Consider the following 26,860-nt stretch of genomic DNA (forward strand, 5'->3'; position numbering starts at 1 on the left):
GAGGTGAAGCAAGCTTTAGGACTGTGAAACAGCTGTCCGTATCTGAGTGTGTCCGTAAACGAGAGTTAAATTTATCATTATTTCTATATTATTTTAGTTGGGACATAAAAATCTGTCCGTATTTGAGGAATGTCCGTATCTTTGGGGTGTCCGCAAGGTAAGGAGAGGTTTCACTGTACTCTTCTAGCCGTCGAATTACAATTTTATATTGCGTAAAAAATTACACATCCAAAATGTTGTAGTTTTTGGAGGGATAATTTGTGTTTTAATTATTTTGCCATCTAAAGTATTGTTTACTCCTTCAAAAGTAAATATAGTGTCATCTATCTGACCACTCCTGGAATCCAGAGAAAGTAGTGTCTTTTTTTAATATCCGGGAGAAATGCATCTCTTAACCATCTTTTCACGTGATTTTTTTTGTCACTTTACCGGAACTAGGTACTTGCATCGACCACGACATTTAATGTCTTATAATAACTGTCTAGACATTGTTTTACTTTAGGTCCAAATTCCCCTTTCGGTTCTTGAAAGCATAATACACTCGGGGACAAAAAAAACCGGACACTTCTATATTTGCTTGTATTTTGTTGCCAATTATTTCAAAATGAAACAAAACCCATTTAAACAAAATAATGTTTCATTTAGCGCCTTATACGACAACATTTGAAAAAAAAATCTCTGATGAGAAAATTTACAAAAAATTACAAAGGGCGTATAACTATGGCATCGTTTGGTCTGTTTTTTTTTTTCATTTTATGGTGCCTTAAACATTAAAAACTCTTTTTAGTAACGGGTATTACCCCCTCTGGCTTGAATAACTGCATCCATACGTCTTGGCATGCTCTCAATTTGGTTATCAATGTCTTCTTGAGGATTAAGTTCCCATTCTTCGCCAAGTGCTCGCCTCAACTCTTGTAACGATTCTGGTCTCGGTCGTCTATTCTTAACACGCCGTCCCAGCATGTCCCACACGTCCCACACGTGTTCAATTGGGTTCATGTCTGGACTCCTTGCTGGCCATGGAAGAACATGGATTCCCACTTCTTGGAGATAATCTCCGACCGCATGGGCAATATGCGGCCGTGCATTATCATGTATTAAAACAAAATTATCGCCTACAAATTGGCCAAATGGCACAACATGATCAGCCAAACATTCATTTATATATCTATCAGCTGTTAGTCTTCCATTTTCAACAAAAACCAACTCTGTACGAGCATCCGTACACACTCCTGCCCAAACCATCACTCCACCACCTCCATACGGCACATTTTCGGAAATGTAACACTGTGAAAATCGTTCTCCCCTCCTTCTCCAAACTCTTTCACGTCCATCAGGTGAGCACAGATTGAAACGGGACTCATCTGTGAACAGAACACAGCTCCACTGTCCATTTCTCCAATCTCTGTGATCATTTGCAAAACGCAGTCGTTCAACTCGATGCATCCTGAGAAGTCTGGGACCAGTTGCAGGTCTACTTGATATCAGTCCACTTGCTTTCAACCTCCTTCTAACTGTTTTGGCCGAAATTGGGCGTCCATGCATGTTAACAAATTGCTGGGCTACACTAGTAGCTGGCAGGTTGCGCTCCCTAAGAACTCTCAACACCATATACCTGTCTTCATTTGGATTTGTAGCTCTTGGACGACCCGAACCTGGTCTTCTGGTATATTCTAGGGTCTCTCTCTATACCGTTTTAGGCATCATGGGTTGTGCTTCTAGCCATATTCATAACATTTGCAATGTAACGTACACTGCGTCCATCATCGTAAAGGGCTACAGCTCGAGCCACATCTTCAGGTCGCATCTTGTTTTAAGACAAATGTTACAACCCCATTTAAACTCAGAAAATGTAAAAATAAAGAAATAACGAATGATAACGATAATGAAGCACAAAATGGTTGAGACAAAATTGTTATAGCTGAGACTCCGAAAGCAAAATTGGAATATTTGGTTGTAATGGCTTGATTATAAAACAAAAAACAATCAACAAAGTATACACGTCTCCATAACAACAGATGGCTACCATAATATTGTATGATAAGATAATGTTGTGCAAAATACCAGCAAATATTAAAGTGTCCGGTTTTTTTGTCCCTGAGTGTATATGTAGCCTAGTCGTGTTCCTAGACTTCCAACTGCATACCAATGGATTTAGACGGTGTACGAATGAGTAAAAGATGCCAGGGATTGCTCTACTACTTAGAGTTAAGAGAAAACAAATTGACTAGAGCATTAATGCGAGAGCTGTGATACGGTGTCACGGAGCTATGAGGATCCGAGTGCGCGCAAGAAGTGGTATAAGTAGCAACGATTTTCAAGTCGGTATATTTCGTAAACGATGAAAAAGCGAAACGGACGAGCATCACCACGTTTCTCAACGAACGAACATTAGCTTAAATAAGCATTTTCATTAAATTCAAGCTACACGACCTGGGACAGTTCCCTTGCCAGTGATTTGAAAAACAATATTGTGCCAGACAGGGACTGGTGTGTGCATATTATTTAATTAAATCATTATAAATTAGTTAATTAAACAATTACACAGTTTTAATTGTTTAGCAGTTATTAATATATAATTACTTCCGTAATATTAAAAGGTGTGTGAAATTAGTGTTAACGATGCCAAATTATTGTAATGAAACATATTACATTTTTAGGCGGCCGGATAGTTCAGTTCGTAGAACAACTGGCTGGAAGGTCCAGGGTTTAATCCTGGATGGTAACAGGAATTTATCGATGCCGAAAACGGCCCCGAAGTTCACTCAGCCTACCATGAAATTGAGTACCGCGTTTTTTCCGGAGGCAAAAGGTGTCGCATTTCATTCTATGGGTAGTGCGGAGGTCAAGAAAGCATAGAGCCCTATAGACATTAGAGGGATTAGAGATATTGTTGCTATTAAAACAGGTGAACGCCTACTGCACACGTTTGTTCTCGGAGATCCAGTGGTTACTGCTGCTGTTTGATTCGAGTTCCACGGGTTCAGACCGGCCGAAAGCAATAGATCAAATCCTTGCCGTCGCTTCCCCTGAAGGGGAAGTAAGCTATCCCGTATCGTAGATAGTTTCATAGTATTGTCGGAATAGAATTTCCCAAACCAGGTTGTACTCGTAACTTGCTAAAATATTTTTTTCTACGATAGTGCGTAAAGTTGCATTTTACCCACGTTATCAGTAGGGGGCGGGTGTTGATGACCTAAAAATCTACTTAAAATTATCATTAAAATGCCCTTAAATTAATGGAAAAATGACATGAAATTAAAAGAAAATGACATTTAAATATTATTCACCGTACTCGCACCACAACTTCTTAAAAATTAGTCACCTTGTTACAATGACTGCCCTGCAAATCTCGGAGAGAGGAGGCAACTTCCTGGAATTTAGCTAAGATAAAGGGAAAGAACATGCAACAAAATGAAGGTTTTAAGGAAAAATTCTAGATTTTAATGAGGGTTTACAATGTGTTTCAATCAGGAGTGGTCGGTCAAAGCCCTCACTTAAACTAAGCTTTTGTCAAGCATTTTATATTACTTCCGTTGTGTGAAGCCTTGAGTGGAATGAGGGATGGACTTTAGAGTCTGTTCCAAACTATAAAACTCAAATTTCACTGTTATTCACTTATTCAGTACTACTGACCTATTTGCTTAGAAAATGATTTAACAGATCTATCGGTAAAGAAAAGAGTAAAATGCATTTCAAATTATCTAAAAGTTCTTCAGAGTATTAAAAATGACCAAAAAATGCCGAAAAAATGACCTGTTAGTTAAAAAATGTCAAAAAATGCAATATAGAAGTTATTATTCTTTTACGTTGATATTCACATAGACATAGAAAGTTTTTCTATATTAATAGGCATCGTCCTAATGTGAAAAATAAGAAGACTTTTCATCAACATCCGCCCCCTAGACTTATCAGTGGCTAAAGTGAGTCTTTAAAACACTACTGCGTGAGAAAAAAGTAAGTAAGTAGTCACTTTAAACACTGCTATTCATTTTATGCACTGCCAAAGAAAATGTAATATTCACTGTACAAACTTTGTTCAGTAAGAAATTCATGCTTCACCTCGATCTTTCGTTATCGGTACTTAAATATTACACGTAACACAAATAAACAGACCTAACAAATTTAATATTCATATCCACATTTTATCCCTTTTAATTATGAAGTTACATGTGGTACTCATTGTAACAAGATTTATCATTGAACTGTTTCTAACCAATTTGTTGATTATATGGCCAGTTTATACACCCATGAAATCGTGAACATGAATAAAAGAGATTGCCATTTCATGGATATTTACTTCTTAATAGTTTAAGCTTAGATGCCATCGTGATCTTATAACCTCTCCAACTTGAAATTTTTATTTAATGTAAATTTGTGCCATCGTAGAAAAAACATTGTATGACACACATTCGTAAAGTCTTCTTTTTGGCCCTCGTAAAGAGAACTTTTACGAACTTCTCTTAAATAACTATTGCCCTTGCCATTGATTTAATTCCCGATATTCTCAGTCAATTTAAAAGAACAGTGTATTATGGTAATAAATGTTTGAAAGAATTTTACTTTGTGCTTTAAATGTGCCGAAATTTGATCCGAACTTTGTATAATTCTTTGCAGAACGAAGAGTTGCATTTGTTCGGATCAAATTTCGGCACATTTAAAGGACAGAGTAAAATTCTTTCAAACATTTATTACCATAATACACTGTTCTTTTAAATTGACTGAGAATATCGGGAATTAAATCAATGGCAAGGACAATTTTGATCCGAACTTTGTATAATTCCTTTGCAGAACGAAGAGTTGCATTTGTTCGGATCAAATTTCGGCACATTTAAAGGACAAAGTAAAATTCTTTCAAACATTTATTACCATAATACACTGTTCTTTTAAATTGACTGAGAATATCGGGAATTAAATCAATGGCAAGGACAAATTTGATCCGAACTTTGTATAATTCCTTTGCAGAACGAAGAGTTGCATTTGTTCGGATCAAATTTCTGCACATTTAACGGACAAAGTAAAATTATTTCAGACATTTATTACCATAATACACTGTTCTTTTAAATTGACTGAGAATATCGGGAATTAAATCAATGGCAAGGACAAATTTGATCCGAACTTTGTATAATTCCTTTGCAGAACGAAGAGTTGCATTTGTTCGAATCAAATTTCTGCACATTTAAAGCACAAAACTATTTTTTTCAATCACTTATTATCATAATACTCTGCTCTCTTAAATTGACCGAGTATATCGGGAATTAAATCAATGACTTTCCCGAAAAACGTTATGGAATGTTCCATATAAAACAATTTTTATCTCGAAAAGGAAAGAAAAACGAGCAAAATTGTATTAAACATTGTTATTTGAAATATCTCAAAGAATAACTCCTGAAATTAATGACATTTACGGTTCACTGTGTGTACGAACGAGTATTTGCGTTATGTTTGTGTGTGTTGTGAATAATTCAAATTAAACTGTTTGGGTGATATTCATAGACATTTCGCTAGCCCGCGCTACGAGCGTGCTAAACTAGCCTCGGCTATTGACTGGTTACTTGTACAGGATTCATATCATATCGCTAACACTGGTGTATGAATACGAAAAACGTTAGTTCGCTGATCATCCATCGGAAGCCCGCGCTAAGAATGTCTGTGAAACGGCCCTTTGACTTTAAGAAATAAAATAAAATTACGATACTGTTGAAAAAGCTTTATAATTAAACACAACGTGAAATACATTTCTTGAATTCCTTAGTTTAGTGCGTAGAACGACTTTGTCTCTGTATTGAACATCATTTAAACTAGGAGATATCAAATGCTTCTTCTTAGAGTTATATCCCATTGTACGTTTTCTTTTATCCTTTATATATGTTTTAAAGTAATCCACTCTAAAAGCAATGTTTATGTGAATTCGACTAACACATCAGTAAAATCTCTTCTGGAATTTCTTTTTAGTTGTTGAGTAATTGATTCTTTTTAGGAAGAATGTTACAGATTTAATTTTTAAAGCTTATTTCAGGTCAAGGTGTTATTCACGTTTTTTTTACTTCATCAATTATTTATGTTCCAATTAAACTTATTTAGTTCAGAAAGACTTACATAAGCCTAAAGTCATTACAATTATTTATTCTTTGCTCGGTGTACCTGACGGATAATCATAATAATTCTCCTCTTCTGAAAGTGAAGGCCGATGAAATTCTTCATTGCCACGTCGCGAAGAAAAATTGACCGGTATATCAATTTGCGAGGACAAGCTAAACTTTTACTTATCCACTCAGTATGCTAGAAGGACGAATAGTGCTGTATGTTCGTTTTTTTTTCTCTCATAGCGTCAGAACACGCAAATGTGTTTGTCTATTAAACAGTGCACGTTCTTCTGATCCACTTTCACATTGGATAAAAATGTAGTATAAAATTATGTGAAGTCTAAAGTCAACTGTCTTTCTCTTGTTGTTACCTTTCCCTTTATCGTGTTGTCACCATGACATATTTGTGAGTGCACAGTTCTGATTACCATCGTGAGTTTCGTAAAGATGTCAGGTTGATGGATAGCAATTCAGCGATCGTTCTACTGTAATTTCTACATAATCTGTCTCTGCGGGTGCTATTCATAGATATTTCGCTAGCCCGCGCTACGAGCGTGCTAAACTAGCCCCGGCTATCGACTGGTTATTTGTACGAGATTCATATCATTAGGCCCCGGGAAAAGTATTGCTATCAGCTTAGTATGCAACATAGCATACCTGCTTTGAGAGGGTTGGGGTAAATAACGATAGACAGCGTGACGCTGGCAGTGTGCAGTTTGGTTCGTGAGAAATGAAGTAATACATGAAAGTCTTATTATTTGTGCTTCCTTTTGACTAGTTTCCAGTGATTAACTATGAAGCATACAAAGTGCAATTCTAATAATTTATTCTCATTAAGAGACCTAAATATTTCATTGTACTTCACATACTGGTAATATTATTTACGTATTGATGCGTTGCAATGAACTATGACATGCATATGCAAGACATGTAACGTGTATCATATTCGGATAACGTGTTTCAAGAAACTTAGCAGATTTCTTCATATAGCTTGCAACATCTGTAATATATTGTAACACATTTTCGAATTGCACACATGATGACCATAGCAACTCCATAGCACTATAAAAAAATTCACATATGGTGGAATAATTAACCCTCTTTAACACTTCACTTATTAAAGATAGGGTCTACAGCAACATTCCGCACTAAGGACAGCCACAACTACATTTGCAACATGACGTCCAACGGAGTCCATGCTTTCATCAATAGAAAGAAACCAATATCTTCTCATTTTGTAATTTACACTTCACTTCACGCAGACATTTCTCATATGCATATTGCACATACTTCTTCCGCAGTATTCTTCTTTAGGAATTTGTCTTCCAGTGCACTTTTCTGAAAAGTCACGGAGTTTCGCATTTTATTATTGGTTTAAGGGAAGGCACAGGTGAAATTACTAAATCTTACAGTTTTCATTTTTTTTTTCCTCAAAGACCAAGGACACCAGAATAAAATTATGTGACACGTTTCCTTATTAAGATGAAATAAAAGGGCAGGAACTTTTTTCAACGTGATTTTCTTTAATTTTCGACGTGTGGAACCATTTATATATTAATTATGGTTCCACACGTCGAAAATTAAAGAAAATCACGTTGAAAAAAATTCCTGCCATTTATTTCATCTTAACCCTTTCTTACCTATAGATACCATATGGCAATAATTAACTTTATAGCATTTATATATATGTGTGTTACATATGAAGTAAATTTTGCTGGATAACTTCTATTTCAATACATTTTCATCAATATAGTTTTGTTTCAAATGTTGCCACTCCCGTAACTTGGTCACTGAATTGGTCCTAATACAGCTGTTTGTTTCAACATGGATTGCTTGTAAATTTAATTTGGGTTAGAAAGGGTTAATAAGGAAACGTGTCACATAATTTTATTCTAGTGTCCTTGGTCTTTGAGAAAAAAAAATGAAAACTGTAAGATTTAGTAATTTCACCTATGCATTCCCTTAATGGAATATTTGAAGCAATAAACGCGTCACACACGTCTTCGAAATGTTCGTTCAAGTAATTGTGCAGGAGATTCCTGGTGTACCTTGCTTAAATTCTGTTGTCTGTTACATACGAGTTTATGCTTATTGCTATTTATATGCTTCTTAACGTTGCATGCCATGTCGGCTGCCAATTTCACAAAATAGTTCATTACTATTGATGGAAAACACATTTTCTCCATATTGACGAACATATTTCCTTAGTGCTACTATCTTGCGTACTTTTGGTTTCGGTATTCTGAAGACCCGTGTCGATTGCTTTTGACTGCGTTGTACTAAGCTACGCCGGCACTACTCCTACCTGCATAGTGATGCGTGCAAGAGTCCTCAGTTCATAAACATTAGCTATACTAAATCGCGCGTTTCCCTGTAAGCAATTCTTTCTCCGGGGTCTGCATATCATATCGCTAACACTGGTTTATGAATACGAAAAACGTTAGTTCGCTGATCATCCACCGGAAGCCCGCGCTAAGAATGTCTATGAATATGGCCCTGCTTGTTTTGAATTCGAGTTGTACTGCAGAACTGTAAGTTCCACTTGCACAATAGGCCTCAGGTTGAAGTGTAAGCCTCCGTACAAGAGAAAAAGAAGTTCCATTTGACATATCCGTCCTTGTAGGCCAGGCGTCGTCAACCGATCGCACACTCGTGCTGGCTGGAGCTGCACAGTGCACAAGTCTACACGTGAATTTGTTGCTGTGCAGGGGAGGGGAGGGGATGATAGTTGAAACCCGCTCAGTGGCGGTCTACCAGTACAGTTATTCAAGCGTTGTCCGTATCCCTTATAATCTTATAGCCTATTGGTTATGCATCATTCCATGTGTTTCTATTTGAAATATACGTAATAAAATTTATCCTATAACTTAAAGAATTTGAAACATGCAATCATTAATTTATTCAGGCAAATTAGTAAACAAACCGAGCACATTAAATATGCTGAAATCACCCAGATAATACACTGAGTTTAACAACCCATTTTGTTCCTAAAGCTGGAAACAGTTTCTTAAATTTTATGTTTAACATAAATTATTCCTTCTTTCAACAACCGTAAACTGAAGTATTATATGAAAATAAGGGCCACAAATATGTACAGCTATTAAAAATTAATAAACTATATTCAATACTTGTTCTCCATCGAACTACATCCTATATAAGAGAATTGTTTTCCTGTACAGTATATCTAATAAACATTTTTCCTTTCTAGAAACATAGTACATGCCAAATGAGCTTTAACTTACTTTAAGATAACGAATTGCAAAAATTAGTTACTTTTTTACCGATAGAGTTAGGGAAAGAATGTGTAATGTTTAGTTTATTATTATTATTATTATTATTATTATTATTATTATTATTATTATTATTATTATTATGCGACACTCGGGAGGAAATTAAACGCAGAATAAATATGGGAAATGCGTGTTATTATTCTGTTGAAAAGCTTTTATCATCTAGTCTGCTGTCAAAAAATCTGAAAGTTAGAATTTATAAAACAGTTATGTTACCGGTTCTTCTGTATGGTTGTGAAACTTGGACTCTCACTCTGAGAGAGGAACAAAGGTTAAGAGTGTTTGAGAATAAGGTGCTTAGGAAAATATTTGGGGCTAAGCGGGATGAAGTTACAGGAGAATGGAGAAAGTTACACGACGCAGAACTGCACGCATTGTATTCTTCACCTGACATAATTAGGAACATAAAATCCAGACGTTTGAGATGGGCAGGGCATGTAGCACGTATGGGCGAATCCAGAAATGCATATAGAGTGTTAGTTGGGAGACCGGAGGGAAAAAGACCTTTGGGGAGGCCGAGACGTAGATGGGAGGATAATATTAAAATGGATTTGGGATATGATGATAGAGACTGGATTAATCTTGCACAGGATAGGGACCGCTGGCGGGCTTATGTGAGGGCGGCAATGAACCTTCGGGTTCCTTAAAAGCTATTTATAAGTAAGTAAGTTATTATTATTATTATTATTATTATTATTATTATTATTATTATTATTATGCACATTAGTTATAAGTAATTTTTGGATGAGAGTTGTTCGTTCTCTGTTCCCTTATATTTTTCATAATCATTTGAGTGATAGGACGAATAATATCATTGTAGGTTAAAATTCCTTCTGTTATTCAGAACTTCACCACAAATCAAATACGTGGGCACTCCCGACTTTTCAGCAAATAGAAATGACTCTTCCCATAATAACAAATTCAATTGCGTGGATGGATTATTGACATCCCTTCTTCTGACATTTCTGGTCCTCCACTGTGTAGCCCTACTACAGAGAATGAACTGTCTCTCTGCGCCTGCAGACTCGCTACACAGCAGGCGAGGTGCTGCACATAACTAAAATGTCACGGTCAGTTGAGGACGCCTGTTGTAGGCTATATCTCGAATATATATGCTATTACAGATTCTTGTTTTTTTTTTAATTGGGTTATTTTACGACGCTGTATCAACACCTAGCTTATCTAGCGTCTGAATGATATGAAGGTGATAATGCCGGTGAAATGAGTCCGGGGTCCAGCACCGAAAGTTACCCAGCATTTGCTCGTATTGGATTGAGGGAAAACCGCGGAAAAAACCTCAACCAGGAAACTTGCCCCGACCGGGATTCGAACCCGATTCTGGTTTCGCAGCCAGACGCGCTGACCGTTACTCCACAGGTGTGAACCAGATAACTTACGAGAGAAATGTTTCAGTGGAAGAATTTAGTTTCAACAAGTGAATTGTTGCTAAGGAATAACGATCTGTGTATGTATGTATTTATTAGCACTACAATTGGGTATACACCCGGTGGCAGTGATATATAATATACAATAATTACAATTACATGAAATAAAATAAAATAAACATAAATGAAATGAAATAAACGTAAATCTATAAATAGTAGATGAAATAAACCTAGGACTATAAATAAAAACTATTCTATAATAACGCCTACGATAAGCAAAAGTAAATCTAACGTATAATTACTTCTATTTCACCCAACTATTACTGATTTAAATAATTACGTATCACCTTAATTAATTACATACCAACTTAATTACGTATCATCTCAATTAATTACATATCACCTTAATTTATTTACATATCAACTAAATTACATATCATCTTAATTACATATCATCAACGTCATGGATTAGGCCATTTCGGCCTGTTCCGGCGATGTCTCAGCGGGTGTCCATCTCTTCCAGGGTCTTCCCACCTCACGCTTGCCTCTAGGATTGTAATTTAAGGCTAACATATCAACTTAATTATCAACTCAATTATACGACACAATTACACTGCGCCTCCAATTACATTTTCAGTCTAATCTTCTCAACCTTTCCTTTCATCTGAAGTGAAATATGAAGAATTTTATTATTTATGTGATAATTGTGTAGTATTTGTGCATTTTAGCACAAAGACAATTGGCGGTACATTTAATTATCGTAAAGTGTCTAGTTCCCGTCGTCATTGACATATTTAAACGGAATTCTGTGGAGGTATTAGCTGAATCTACCGTATTTCACTTTCACTTGGATATTTTAAAGCGAAACGCACGTTTTACGGACATTATGTTCCGACATAAATCTGAAGTCAGGACTGTTTTTAGACAGCTCTGAAAACCCCTTGAAGTAAAGTGAGAATGTAATAATAATACATCTTGATTACACAACTTTTAACACTATATCACTTAACACGTGAAAGACACATAACACGTTTTCCGAAGTAATAATAATAATAATAATAATAATAATAATTTGTTTCAGGAAGGAACCTTACTATTGGTGTCAGACGTAGGAGAAAATACGTGGTTTGCTTTACGTGTGTGTACTTCTTCCTCATCTGAACGTTGAATGTTCAGTTCACATTTCGTTTTAAATTGAATGATGCTTGTCAAGTTCTTTCGTCTGCACGTGTTAGGAGGGAACAGACACGTAGCTATTTGCTGGAATTAATAAGCGTTTGTTACAGAGTTCATTGACAAGTAAACTTAACGTTTCATTATGAAACAAACTTTTTGCGAATAGCCTTTAAGTTAAAGGGTGTAACCAGTGAACTATACAGTACCTATATTTTACAACATGGCATATTGACTTCGGGATGACGTTCCATAGAGTATTTTATTGAAATTATTTAAATTTGATCCATGGTAATAATAATATTCTGTATTAACTACATTTTTTGTGGTAATTTGCATGTTATATTGGATAGAAAACTCAATAGAGATTGATTATTAGAGGAGAAAAATTCGCTCCGACGCCGGGGATCGAACTCGGATCCTTGGTTCTACGTACCAAGTGCTCTAACCACAGAGCTACGCCGAAGTTTAATCCACAGCACTAGATAGAATCTCTCTCCTTTAGTGTTTTCCCTTTGTGGCCTGACCCCAAGTTCGACAGATTATATGTTGACATAATCGGCCTATATTAAGTCAACTGCCATTATACAAGGAGCGCACTCAATTGAGTGACTTTGGTGGCCGGGATTCCACAGTAATATGCACCGTTGGGCGAAGAATCTACGTAAAGATTAATTTTTGGTCCTACAGAAACATCGATCCCCGGCGCCGGAGCGAATTTTTCTCCTCTAATAATCATTGTTACCATAAAAGATGTATTCTGTAGGGCCAAAAATTAATCTTTAAGTTACGTAGATTCAATAGAGATTGACTTAATTTAAATGTTTAAGGATTTTTTAAAAATTATAACGTATCGTGTTAGTACGCTTTCTAAATTGATTGTTCGTTGACAGGAGAAATGAAACAATTTACGTATATGTCTAAAAGTTGAGAAAGTACTAATTGAGTCTGCAATTTGTAATATTGAGAGAATTATTAAATTTAACTGTACCTACTTATTATAATTATATGTAATATAATTATAATAAGTAGGTACATTTAATATATATGTATATATCGTAAAATGTAGTATTCTTTTATTCTGTGTTAGCTGTGTACTCTGAGATATCTGTGTATTCTTTTCGATTCTGAAATAAAACGTCTGTTTTGTACATACTGTACTGGCATATAGCCTATTAAAAATATGAAGCAATGTTTTAGAAACACAGCCAAACGTTTTTTACCTACAGATGTAAAAGAGATTAACACACGTGAATAAATATGGCGAGAAACACAACACCAAATGCTGTAGGTATGAAAATGGCATTTTATAATGATGTATCATGGTTGGCTAGCACCCGAAAGTACGGTCCGTAATACCAGTGGGAGTGGCGTGGAATAAACGACAAAGTGGGGAAATTTTTGTTCGATTGAGAATGTGCGCTCCAATTGCAAGAGTGTACGTAACTTCTGTACATGAATTAATTGAAGTAGCTACAATTATTGGTTAAAACTCTAAATTTGTATATCATTCTAATTGAACGGAAATGTCCATTTTAACTAGCTGTCAAATTAATTGTATTCATTTTGTTAACCTCCCTCGCCCAGAATAAGGGTATATGGTACATTGTTTTCCTATGTACTTAGACCCTTATTCCAGGGGCTGTATTCTTATTATCAAGCTGGTGATATAATAACTATTATTTTTTCACAATTGAACAGAGTTATGCAACAACAGACCAACCGGCAAAATCACATTTTATACATATTGAGGTATTTAGATGGCATTAATTATAAACTCATAGTACCAGTATCAATTTGTAAGATTCAACTGATTCTGAGCATGGCCGAAAGTAATTACAATAGCTAAACATTATTTACTATTGTAATATGATGTAAATTTTACAATAATAAGCTGTGTTGGTCTGTTATCGCAGAATTCAAATTGAAGGAAAATCAAGTGAGCAAGAACAAAACTCGATGTTGTGAGTTGAAAATAAACCATATGCTCAGATATACCTCTGATTGAGGTTCTGCGTTATATCCTAGATCAGCGGTCGTCAGCACAGAGCACCCTGGGGCTAGCGTCTTTTACCCGCGGAGAACACAGTGCACCATGGTGCATCGTAGCTGCTAGCGGGCATGCTGTCTACCTCTTCCTGCTGCACAACAGGGCACACGTAACGGCTCCGCTTACCCTTTGCACATTTCAGCGAGTGATGACGACCACTGTCCTAGATCATATATACCCAGATTGCTCGGCCTTATAGACTTTGACGGTAGCAACTTTTGTCAGGTTTATTGTGCTGCCATCTAGTTGTTACATAAGGAGTCACGTCATAATTCCCATTTGAATTGCATTAGCGACTGTACTGCCATCTCATGTTCGTTTACGGCGGACGGGTGGCTATCCTGGCGGTTGTTCTCTTCAAAGTGCTGCCGATTTTAACATAGGGATGAGCTATCTGTTACATATATGATCTAGGGTGATATGTGCATTATTATATCAGACAGTAGCCTACATCACACTTCTACAGCTGTGGAGCAATGGTTAGGTATGTGACCGTGAAACGAGCGGACCTGGGTTCAAATTTTGGTTGAGACAAGTTACCTAGTTGGGGTTTTTCCAGGGTTTTCCCTCAACCAGTTGAAGCAGAATTGCTGGATAACTTTGGCGTTGGACCTCTGACTCATTTCACCATAATTAATTCACATACCATCATCATCATCATCATCATCATCATCCATACAATAGCCCGGATTCAGTTCATGGTGCGGCATGCTGTACATGTACAAGAGCGCTGTCGTTTGGCTACCCAGTCATGCACAGAATAGGAGTGGTAAGCACAATAAGCCTCAGGCTGCAGTGCAAGCCTTCGAGTCCCTTCTTCGTACGAGAGGAAAAAAGGAAAAAAATCTCGTTTAACGATATGTGTCAGAGGAAGAACAATAGTTTGTATTGACCTATGTCTGAAGTCTGATTAGTGTAGTATGTAGTGAATTTAATTTAAGAGGGGGAGGGCTATAACATCCCTAACACTGCGACCTGAAAGATCTATTGCGCATTCCCGTCATAATATCCTATCAGTCCAATAGGTTGATGTTCTTAATGAACTGAATCAAACTACGGACTGGGACAGTTGATAGCTCAGTGGTCGTCAGCTCTCGCTGAAATGTGCAATGGGTACGCGGTGCCGTCCCGTGTGCACTGTCTTGCAACAGGGAGAGATAGAGAGCATACCCGCTAGCAGCTACGAGAGCACTATAGTGCACTGCGTTTTCCGCGGGTAAGAGAGGTTAGCACCAGCGTGCTCTGTGCTGACGACCCCTGTGATAGCTCATCAAGCTTTGGAAAATGTTTTCCAAAGATGAGAGCTCTTTGATGGGCGAGTGCATTGCAGTCGCACAATAGATGAGCTACAGACTCATCTCCCTGTGAATAACGAGCACAGGCTGGGTTGATATTATGTCCCATCCTGTGCAGGTTCTTCTTGAGGGCACAGTGTCCTGTAAGGAATACGACTGCCCAGCGGAGCTGTTTCTTGCTAAATTATAACAGGTCACTTGACCTGCTTTTATTAAAATCTCTTATGAGGGCCTTAGAGTGTCTGCAGCCCTCACTTGAGTTCCAGTAGTTTTTGTGTTTCTTGAGAGCCCAGTCCCTGATAACCTGCTTTACTGATCTTAGAGATAGTCCCAGCACAGGCCGAGGTCCTATGGATGGGATCTCGGTTCCTTTCTTCGCAGCCTCATTGGTGTCTCATTACCACGAATCCGTGCATGCCCGTGCATACCCATTTCAGTTGAACTGTGTTATGTTCAGCCAGTATCATGAGAGACTCTAATACCAGTTTTTACTTAACCAAGGGGACTTCAAGTGCCTTAAGTTCCGCTTGGCTATCTGAAACTATAAGAATATGTCTACGATTGTAGCCCTTCCTAATACTTTCCCTGACACTGGCTAAGATAGCAAAAATCTCAGCCTGAGAAAGACTGTGTCATATTGACCCAAGCTAAAAGAAAGCTTGGTGCCATTTCCAAATAATCCAGCACCAGTTCCTGACTAGTGTAGGATGTAACTAATCAGCGATGTATGCAATGGAGGAGGGAAAGGAACTGGCCACCGTATCCCATTATCTCCTGGCTTAATTACCTAATGAGTGATGCCTCAATTGGTGTCACTTTTGAGATTCAAACTTGTCTTCGGACAGTTGACTAAATAACATGCCCTGATATTTTTAAGATAATTTTAATTATCTGCCTGCTGATGGTATCAAAATTTCACTTTTACAAAATTTCTAGTTGATCTGTTGTTGCATAACACCATCCAATTATGATTTTGATCGTGTGCTTCTTGCCGGCTTCGTTTTTCACTCAGCCTTCTGTAAAATTGATTGTCGACGTCAAGAAATCTTGTAAACTTTGAACGTCTCTGCATTCCTTTCGTTTGAATTGCGTGTAGGTGGACGTCTTTACATTTACCACTGATCTCGAATTTATTTATTTTAGTGAACATCTAATTCAAGCACGGGAAGATTAGTATATATGCCTCTGTGCAAGAGGATAAAAATGGGAAGGTTTACTTTTCACTTTTATGTACCATCGACATATGCCATATTTAACTGAAGTATGGCTAGAGACCATATTTATAATCTCTCCAGAACTGTCAGATGATGCCGAAATTCACTGGTATCGTACAAAACTGAACGTTGTTCAGAACTCATCATCTTCTTCTAATACCGGGATCTGTTGAAGATCAAGCATTGGAATTCTACCGTTTCATCTTCTTTACATCTTAATTTAGGCGTCCATTTCGTCCTCTAGTGAGGATTTTGAAGCAACATTGGACAAAGTAGCGGGGCCCTGGTTATGTGATGATTATGTTGCAAAATCAATGCTTCATACGACACAGCACAAACACAATCCCTTGGAAAGGCAGATGAATCTCCATTTGCCGTTAGTAAGCCAGCCCTAGCCCTCTGTATTTGTAACCGGTCATTTGGACCAGAGTGGAGAACATGATTCTTTTTACAGGTACCGTCAAAGCGGGCTACTTGGACCCTTAAGGTGTTACTTGAACCCAGAAGAAAAAAATGTTTTCGTCGATGTAAAATAACAGTTTGGTGTCGAAAGTTGTGGTTTTTTTCTCTGCAAACTTTCATCTGTATAAATATTTTCACCTAAGTTACTCCAATGGTAAGTAAACATTTTTTTCTTCTGGGTTCAATTACCACCTTAAGGGCCCAAGTAGCCCGGTTTGACGGTACATAAAGTATTTATGAAAGTGAACATTTCATTTCTGATTCATGGCTCATGTTAATGATTGATGCATTGTCACTACTTATGCCTAAAATGCATTTTTACGACGATTGTACGCTTATTCCGAGAGGATGTGTGAACGAATAGGGACTTAGAATCACATTTTCGTTTCAAATAATGACATGTGAAAAGTTAAGGCTTTAATTATGTGAAATAACAGTGTGATGTAATTTTATAGTTTTATCCTCTTGAGAGCTGTTTCAAGGTAAGATTTTAATTTCATGGTATTTTTCTCCTTACTCGAAGTCGGTAAAACGAAACATGTAAGTAGCAGAAAATAATAGGACCTTAAACTTTCCATAGGGCTATCTACAATATACGAGTATGACCGATATATGACAGTTTAGTATACAGTATATTCATAATGAGTCAAACGTTTGTTCAAAGGCTTGGGAGCTAGCACAGTGTTTGAAGTAGCAATTTTTAAATTAGGATTTCGTTGATGGGTTTTAATGTGAAATGAGCTCAAAGGTTTTGGCATCTATAGTAATTGCATGTTTAGTTGAGACTGTCTTACGGAACATGTCCATGCCTAATGATTGAGATTTTTGATCCTGGAAGAAAGTTAGATTCGCGTTTTGTTAATGAATTTCAGTTTTGAGGGTATTTATTTTCATATAATGTTAATAATATATATATTAATAATATTATATTAATATATATAATATATATATATTATATTAATAATAATATTAATAACTATTATTACTATTATTAATAAATCACACTGTGAATAGTTGTTAGATGGAGGTGAGCAATGGCTGAATGAGTATCTCGAAAAAAAAAAAAAAAAAAAAAAAAAAAAGAAAAAAAAGAAAAGACCAACCGCAAACTAATAATGTCTGCTACATGAGAAAATTATTACCGAGCGCTTATCGAATTCCTGACCTTATCTATGCTGTAAGTAAGTCTGAGAAAAAACGCGATAAATAAAGTTCTTAATAGGTTTTCCTTTCTTTGTATTATTCATCGCACAGATACGAAACTTCTAAGGAACTTACAAGTAGCATACGGAAGTCATAATATTATTCATTTTATTGAATATTATTTAATATGTAAATCTAAGCACTTTCAGCCACTTATCAATATTCATACAATGCTGGCGTAAATACCTTGAGAATTGTGGTCGACATCTTTGAGGAATGAAAGCACTACATAAAATCATTAAACATAATGGGAAACATTTCAGAAGGAAAAAAGGAAAACTCCAAGCGAAATAAATGTGTGTGTGTGTGTGCGCGCGCGCGTGTATATATATTGGAACAGATATCAGATGATAGACGAAATTGTCTACACGTGTGGAGTAACGGTTAGCGCGTCTGACCGCGAAACCAGATGGCTCGGGTTAGAATTCCGGTCGGGGCAAGTTATCTGGTTGAGGTTTTTTTCCGGGGTTTTCCCTCAACCCAATATGAGCATATGCTGGGTAACTCGGTGCTGGACCCCGGACTCATTTCATCGGCATTATCACCTTCATTTCATTCAGACGCAAAATAATCTGAGATGTTGATACAACGTCGTGAAATAATTAACAGATAGACGACATTAAATATATAGATCATATGCGGAGGCAAACAGGAAGACAGAACATAGAAAAGATTGGAGAATGCTTGGTTTGCAGTGAAAGACCTGCCCTTAGACAGAAAAGAATGTATATTAGATTACATGTCCTGCTTACATTACCTACGAGAAACAGCGAATGAGCTAAGTCGGAAACGACTGGTAATTTTATTCCGGAAGTCCTCGAGTCGAATTCCGATGTCAGTCAATTTCCCTGGGGTTAATTTCCATATCGTCATACAGTATACTGTAGGTCAGTGGTTGCAAAGAATACGTCATGTATTAGTAATATGCGTTACAAGAGCGGTATGTTGACGTTTTCATGTTCGAGGAAAAGATTGAAAAAGCGAAACGTGATTGAGCTTTTTTAATTTCCGAGAACATGAAAACAAAAATACCGCTCGTGTATCGTACATTATTTTGTGCGAAGATCGTTTATTATATACCTGAAAGAGGAATTTCTAATTAGTTGCAATGAAATCTCCATCTTGGTTTCTGTTCAATGACGGCAACTTTGGAAAACAAATATATCTATCTTCAACATTGTTCCTATAAAATGTTTTCTGTGTTTACTATACTGCAGCAGGCCGTGATATACGTCTGTCTTCCCCCCCCCCCCCTAGTCTATGATGAGTCTGGAATCTTGTTGATTTTTTCACGGCTTCCTTAATGTTACTTGCATTACAAATGCAGTAACTTTTGTGGTGTTGTAGAGTTTACTTAATTTTTGCAAATATTTAAAAACAATAATTAACAGTGCAATTTAGGCGAAATTGCAGTGGTAAGTTTCCAATTTATAATTATTAATATATTGAACGTCTTTAAAAATATGTTAAAAGCCTAAAGCAGTAAAATGAATATGACGCTTAAGCGGTAAGAATAGGAAAATTGTTATGTGTGTTACGTTGGGAATACTGAATGTGGTATTTCACACTTACCGCGTATTGGTTTTGTGCGGAAAGAAAGCAAATACGCACGATCTCGCACAAAATAACTTTCGCAATACACAGCAGATGGGAAGGTAAGAGGATGTAGGAAACCCAAACTACTTAACTTTGAATGAACAAGTGATGGCTAAGGGGAGGGAGATCATGCCTTACCCCTCCACCCTACTTGTGACTCGAGAGTCAAGAAATGCCGACTACTGCTATAGGTGTTCGAATGGCATTATATAAAGAAAGAGAAAGGAAAGATTAATTGAAAGTGCTCAAATGAATGCAATTATGATCCAGAACAGTGATTCGTAGCAAAACTTCGTAACAAACAAATGACAAGAAACAATAAAGACAATTCTGCCAACATACGTACAATATTGAATTGATCTAACGCTCCGACCAGGGAGGAAGGACCAGTATGGTACCTGGCTGTGCCACACTAGGGCAAAGCTTACGGAAAAGAAGTTTATCTCATGGCATCATCGATAAAAGCAACTTGGAACGGTTATACTCGTAAAAACAACTTCAATACTTTCCCGACAACTTTACTGCTGAAAGTTTTTATCTGGGCAAATGGAACGAAAATTGGTCACAGATGACATTTTGCGATACGTAGTTCTTCGGTCATTACCTAATACGTATTACACTTCGTTCAACATCCTTTAATACACAAAGTTTAACTCAAATGTGTGAACTGTGGATACCATCAGCCTTAAGATGCAATTGTAATAGAGTACTATACTTTTTTTCATAGCGATTTAGGTTATCTATACTAATATTTTTATGATTATGAGGAAAAAGTACTAATTTTTTATTTTATATATATTTTTTGTTTTAAAACCAGTTATTGATTTGTAAAATTAATATTCCTTATATAATTTCCTATTTAATAGTGTCTTTTAATATGGTAATGTAAAAACGCGCTATATTCATTCGTCCATAAGAAAAGCGTAGTAGGGTTATCAACTAAATGTGAAAATGATAACAGACCGCATTGCAAACTCGGTAATTATCTTAATTGCTATAATAATAATCACTGTGCTTATTTTACCCATGACTTAACCTGTTTATTATTGTTAACGTATAATATCACTTCTTCCATAATAACAACACAGTTGCTCGATTGTTATGAAACCGTAAAGTGGTTTTTGTGTAACAGTGTCTAGGACACATTTTATATTATCGCAAGATAAACATTTCAAAGTCGTATGAAAAATCGGGATTACCAAGTATCAGTATGAGTCCTACAGATTTTGCCCTTGAACTTAGGGATGCGACAGTTCTACTATTTGATAGAGGATTAAATGAAGATTACAAAACTGCCTGTAACTCAAAATTAAATTCAATTTTTGGGAGTTACGTCTGTGATATGTTATTATCAGAGACCGGAAGTTTAGGCATTATGAATCATTAAAATAGGCAGGCAAAAAGGCATTATAAATAGCTAAAATACGCAATAAAAGTCAATTACAAAAACCTTGCACTAGACCCACAACCTTGCACTTTCCACAAAGAGATTTCGGCAGCAAGAAAAGCTTTACATAAGTCGAATGCAAATTGAGATTTTCGACTCGATGTTATACAATTACTGTTGGAAGCAAAGAAATCTTCTTCCCAGTAGCCTTGGAAAGTGCATTTGTGTTTGGTTGTACTGATATGTTGCGATATGAAATATTTCTTTTCGTAATTCACTGACTGCTCACATATTTTGCATGTAAGTACTTTATCGTCAGTACAAAATACGTCGGATCCAAAAGTATTAACATAACTTTGCCTACTGCGTAAAGGAACACTGAATTTCTGCATATTGCTGCTATAGTCGCGACGCTGTTATTCCCGGCGTGACTCCTCCTCTTTGCTTACGTCTTAGGAAGTGAAGGCTCTATAAAGTGTAGGTAGGTAGTATCGTTCGCCATTTTTGTTCTTTCGTTGCCAAGCTAACAGACGAATCTATTTGCCACACCGTTAAACATTATCGTGTCGTAGCTCCTATGATAATAAATCAAACGCACTGTAATTCAGCAAATAAATTGAGCGACAAATAACGTCTTCATGTGCTTTCTGCGAACGCCAACGAAATAGCCAAAATGGCGGGCGATTGTATTAAGTATTTATCGAGCCTTAGGAAATGCATAACATCATCAGCGAATCACAATACGCACACGTTTAAATGTAGCCGACTTGCAACGTGATTGGCTGGCGGAAATAAGAGCGATGGGACTGTAACTACAACAACGTCGCAATGAAAACTGAAAGAAAAATAACCGTTAAAATAACGTTAAACCCGCACTCATTGTTGCCTTGTCAAATAAACACAAGCGATAATTAAAACGCTTACTGTTATACATTTTTGCACGGCAGCACTCATTGTTGCAAAGAGAATATAAACTGACTGAAAGACAATAATATACATTCGGTGAAGTCACTTTTATTGTAGCGGTTATAGAAATAAATTAAAATATACCTGTAGGCAGTTTTTAACAATAAATTAATAAATAGTAGATAAATAATCAAAGGCAGAAAAGGGCAACTCTGATGTTCCAATCACAAAGGTATAATTCGTACAGATTTACTTTCAAAATGAAGATAGATTTACTTACTTACTGGCTTTTAAGGAACCCGGAGGTTCATTGCCGCCCTCACATAAGCCCGCCATCGGTCCCTATCCTGAGCAACATTAATCTATTCTCTATCATCATATCCCACCTCCCTCAAATCCATTTTAATATTATCTTCCCATCTACGTCTCGGCCTCCCTAAAAGTCTTTTTCCCTCCGGCCTCCCAACTAAGACTCTATATGCATTTCTGGATTCACCCATACGTGCTACATGCCCTGCCCATCAAAAACGTCTGGATTTAATGTTCCTAATTATGTCAGGTGAAGAATACAATGCGTGCAGTTCTGTGTTGTGTAACTCTCCTGTAACTTCATCCCTCTTAGCCCCAAATATTTTCCTAAGCACTTTATTCTCAAACACCCTTAACCTATGTTGCTCTCTCAAAGTGAGGGTCCAAGTTTCACAACCATACAGAACAACCAGTAATATAACTGTTTTATAAATTCTAACTTTCAGATTTTTTGACAGCAGACTGGATGATAAAATCTTCTCAAGCGAATAATAACAAACATTTCCCATATTTATTCTGCGTTTAATTTCCTCCCGAGTATCATTTATATTTGTTACTGTTGCTCCAAGATATTTGAACTTCTCCACCTCTTCAAAAGATAAATTTCCAATATAGAAGATAGATTTAACACATTTAAAAAGGCATTCTGCGAAAGTTCCGGTCTCTGGTTATAATGAGAATGACGTTTTATCGACTATACAGTTACTGTTTTTGATAATGTTTTTTTTTTTCATTAGCGAAGTGTTTGGAGTTATTGCAGTAATACTTACGCCGCAGATGTGGTCAGTACACCATTTTTATCTCGGAAGTACGTTTAATTATCGACATTTTCCCCTTTTCTGTTTCGGATTGTTCATTCAACATACTAATATTGACCTGTGCCAGTGCAAAGGATTTTGAATAGGTGGCCTTTCATACAGCGGTAAATCTTGGCACGAATTTAATTGATGTTGGTTCATTTATACGAAGCTTTCAGCTGTGCCTGGTTGGAAAGCCAGACGATAAAGCAGCGCTGCAACGGGGCCGACTTCTGCAATGAAGCGTGACATAGTGAATGGTGCAGCCTTTATGGCCGGATTCCAGTGTTATAACACGTTGCTGATCATGCACAAGGTGTACCGGCTGCTTTTATTCTCCAATCACGTTGGAAAGCAAGTCCATTCTGTCTCAAGGTAGACTACAGAACATGTACGTTCTGTATCATTTCGCAATGCGTTGCAATCGTTACTTTTTGCCATCTTAGCGTGGTCCATATTGCTGCCTATTTTAAAGGTCAAGGTTCAACACAGTTTGTTTTATTGGTCAAGAACTTATAAGAAGACTGTCACTCCATCTCCTTAATCTCAGATTATATTATTTTGTTTCAAGAATCTGTTGTGTTCTTCATTCGAAAACAAGCGTATCACAATCGTGATTTGTGTCTTCCTGTTCCTTCTGTCAGCATCAGTGGCGGTTCTTCATTGACGCATATGACTCAGTCAAGTCACCATTCCTTATGTCCTCAGTAGTAATTTCCGTAATGTTTTTTTTTTTTTTTTTTTAACTGAGAAATTCAGATATATTCCTTTTAAGCTTCTGTTTTCTTCATTATTTTGCTTGATTTCCACTGTGGCTCAAGTGGTAGCATAAGCAGTTACAAATCCACCGGATCTCGGTTCGATCCCTATCAGGGAAGTGAAAATTTATCTCCCTTTCATAGGGATCGAGTGTGTCCTTCATCTTTAAATATTTCATCTTTGGAAGAAATAGCGCTAAATGTTTTAAGAGATTCATTACTCACTTACTTATGGCTTTTAAGAAATTCAGAGGTTCATCGCCGCCCTCACATAAGCCCGCCATCGGTCCCTATCCTGTGCAAGATTAATCCAGTCTCTACCATCATATCCCACCTCCCTCAAGTGCATTTTTATATTATCCTCCCATCTAAATCCCGGCATACCCAAAGGTCTCTTTCCCTCCGGCCTCCCAACTGACACTCTACTGTATATGCATTTCTGGATTCGCCTATAGGAGCTACATGCCCTGCCCATCTCAAACGTCTGGATTTAATGTTCCTAATTATGTCAGATGAAGAATACAATGCGTGCAGTTCTGCATGTGTGACTTTCTCCATTCTCCTGTAACTTCATCCCGCTTAGCCCCAAATATTTTCCTAAGCACCTCATTCTCAAACTCCCTTAATCTATGTTCCCCTCTCAAAGTGAGAGTCCAAGTTTCACAACAATACACAACAACCGGTAATATAACTGTTTTATAAATTCTGACTTTCAGATTTTTTGACAGCAGACTAGACGACAAAAGCTTCTCAACGGAATAATAACAGGCATTTCCCATATTTATTCTGCGTTTAATTTCCTCCCGAATATCAAGAGGTTTTAATTTTTCTACCTTCTGTAACGTTAAATTTCCTATTTTTATATTTCCATTTCGTACAATATTCTGGTCACGAGACATATTCATATACTTTGTATTTTCGAAATTCACTTCAAATCTATCGCTTTACTTGCTTCAAGAAAAAATTTCCGTGTTTTCCCTAATCGTTTGTGGGTTTTCTCCTAACATGTTCATGTCATCTGCATGGACAAAAAGCTGATTTAACCCGTTTAATTCCAAACCCTGTTTGTTATCATGTACTCTCCTAATGGCATATTCTAGAGCAAAAGTAAGAAGTAAAGGTGAACTGGTAAATTTTGTCAGCCACTGAAACTTGCAGACCATATTAGTTAAATACGAGCGAAGCCATGTAGAACGGTAGAGGTGCATAATCATGTATTAACTCAGTAGGCCTACGATGTCCGTTATGTTTGAATCAGTTATGTAGTGAGACCAAGCATAACGGACGAAACAATAGGCTACTGTCTACCCTGGGAATGGGACCTGTAAGTAGGTCCCGAATCGTTGGAGAAATTAAATTTCATCAACATCTAACATTACCACAAAGATAGATAGTGGATAATAATAATAATAATAATAATAATAATAATAATAATAATAATAATAATAATAATTTAGTCAATGGAGGGGATGACGGCATGGATGATAGGAAAATGAGAAAGCCCTCAGCAGGAGACATGTCATTACCTGAAGTTAATGTATCACCAAACGAAAGTGGATGCAGAAACCTTCATTAGCTGTAACCACAATGTGTGTGGAATAATGGATGTTAGCATGTTTATAGCATGCTTTGAATCTCCAGTTTTGTAATTGATGGAATACTATTCATTTGAATTGATGGTATAGAGATCACACATTTATTTTAAGTTATTACAACGGTTCTAACTTCGACTATTATACTACAGGGACATCATTTTATTTTTACTTCAATTTTTATTGTACCCGAGTTTTTTGAATGTACTTCACTCCCACCCCTGCTACTAATGAAGTTCAACCGTCCTCCACATAAATCCAAGACCGCATATACAGTCATAGTAGCCTTACGGTCATGGTAAACAGTACGTTCCAAAAATATGTTCGCGTTTTCCAGTGACGAAAGAGCTTTCAATATTGAATCATTTTCGCATAGGTACTGTCGTCCATTTGCCTACGTCGTATCCCGGTGTCCCCCACCAGCTTTTATTCGCCAGCTAGTGGCTGGGCTGTCTTAGCTCTTTTCTGAGAACATTAATTTCTGGTAGGTATTGGACGTCTACGTAATATTATACAACTATTTAAAATAATTTAAATGAAAGGGCCTCGTTATGTAATTAATTGTCACTTGATTTCCCGCCTTTATACGACCCTACGACATAACCACTTGGGAGGAGAGTAGATAGTATATCTGAGTAATTTTATCTGTGCGGGTCTGGCAGAAGTGGAGATTTAATTTACAGTACGTAAGATACTCTTTTACAGAGTAGGATAGAATTATTTCAACATGAGTTACTAGTACGAAGAACGAAACTGGTAATTGGGATTAGGTACAATAGTCTACAGTGCGATAATATGCACATTAGAACTGAAGCTTGTATCGAAATGAACGGCCACCATTTTCAAAAATGTGTTTAAATATTCATATTGTGATTATTTTTCAATCTAACTTCATTCTCTATATTGTACGTTAATGTGCTGTGGACAGTATAATATACAGTGGCGTAGCGTCAATGTAAGCTAAAAAGCTTAGCTTCCCCAGTTAATAATAATTTCATAATAAACCTGCAGTTTATGAAGAAAATTATTTATTAATTTTAATAGAATTTATATTTACGCGTTAAATATTGTGATGCGGCAGCTCAGGATGATTTGTGATGCAGCAGTAAACAAGAAGCCTGCACACACCAGCTTCCAAGAAGACCGGTTTCTTCTGTGTAATCCACCCCATAGATTTTCCATCCCTTTCTAACTAAACTACCCTAGTCGCAAGGCACGCAAAGAAGCTAGCTTTAACATTTAAAATAAGTAGTTTCCGAGTTATCCCTTTTCGTCAGTTGTGTTCAGTTGAAGTGTTAGTGTGCATTGTGGCTAATATAATAAATAATGAGCGAAATAACAGTTCCTGACACTAATT

The sequence above is a fragment of the Periplaneta americana genome, chromosome 11, assembly GCF_040183065.1.
Source record: "Periplaneta americana isolate PAMFEO1 chromosome 11, P.americana_PAMFEO1_priV1, whole genome shotgun sequence".
Classification (NCBI taxonomy): Eukaryota; Metazoa; Arthropoda; class Insecta; order Blattodea; family Blattidae; genus Periplaneta; species Periplaneta americana.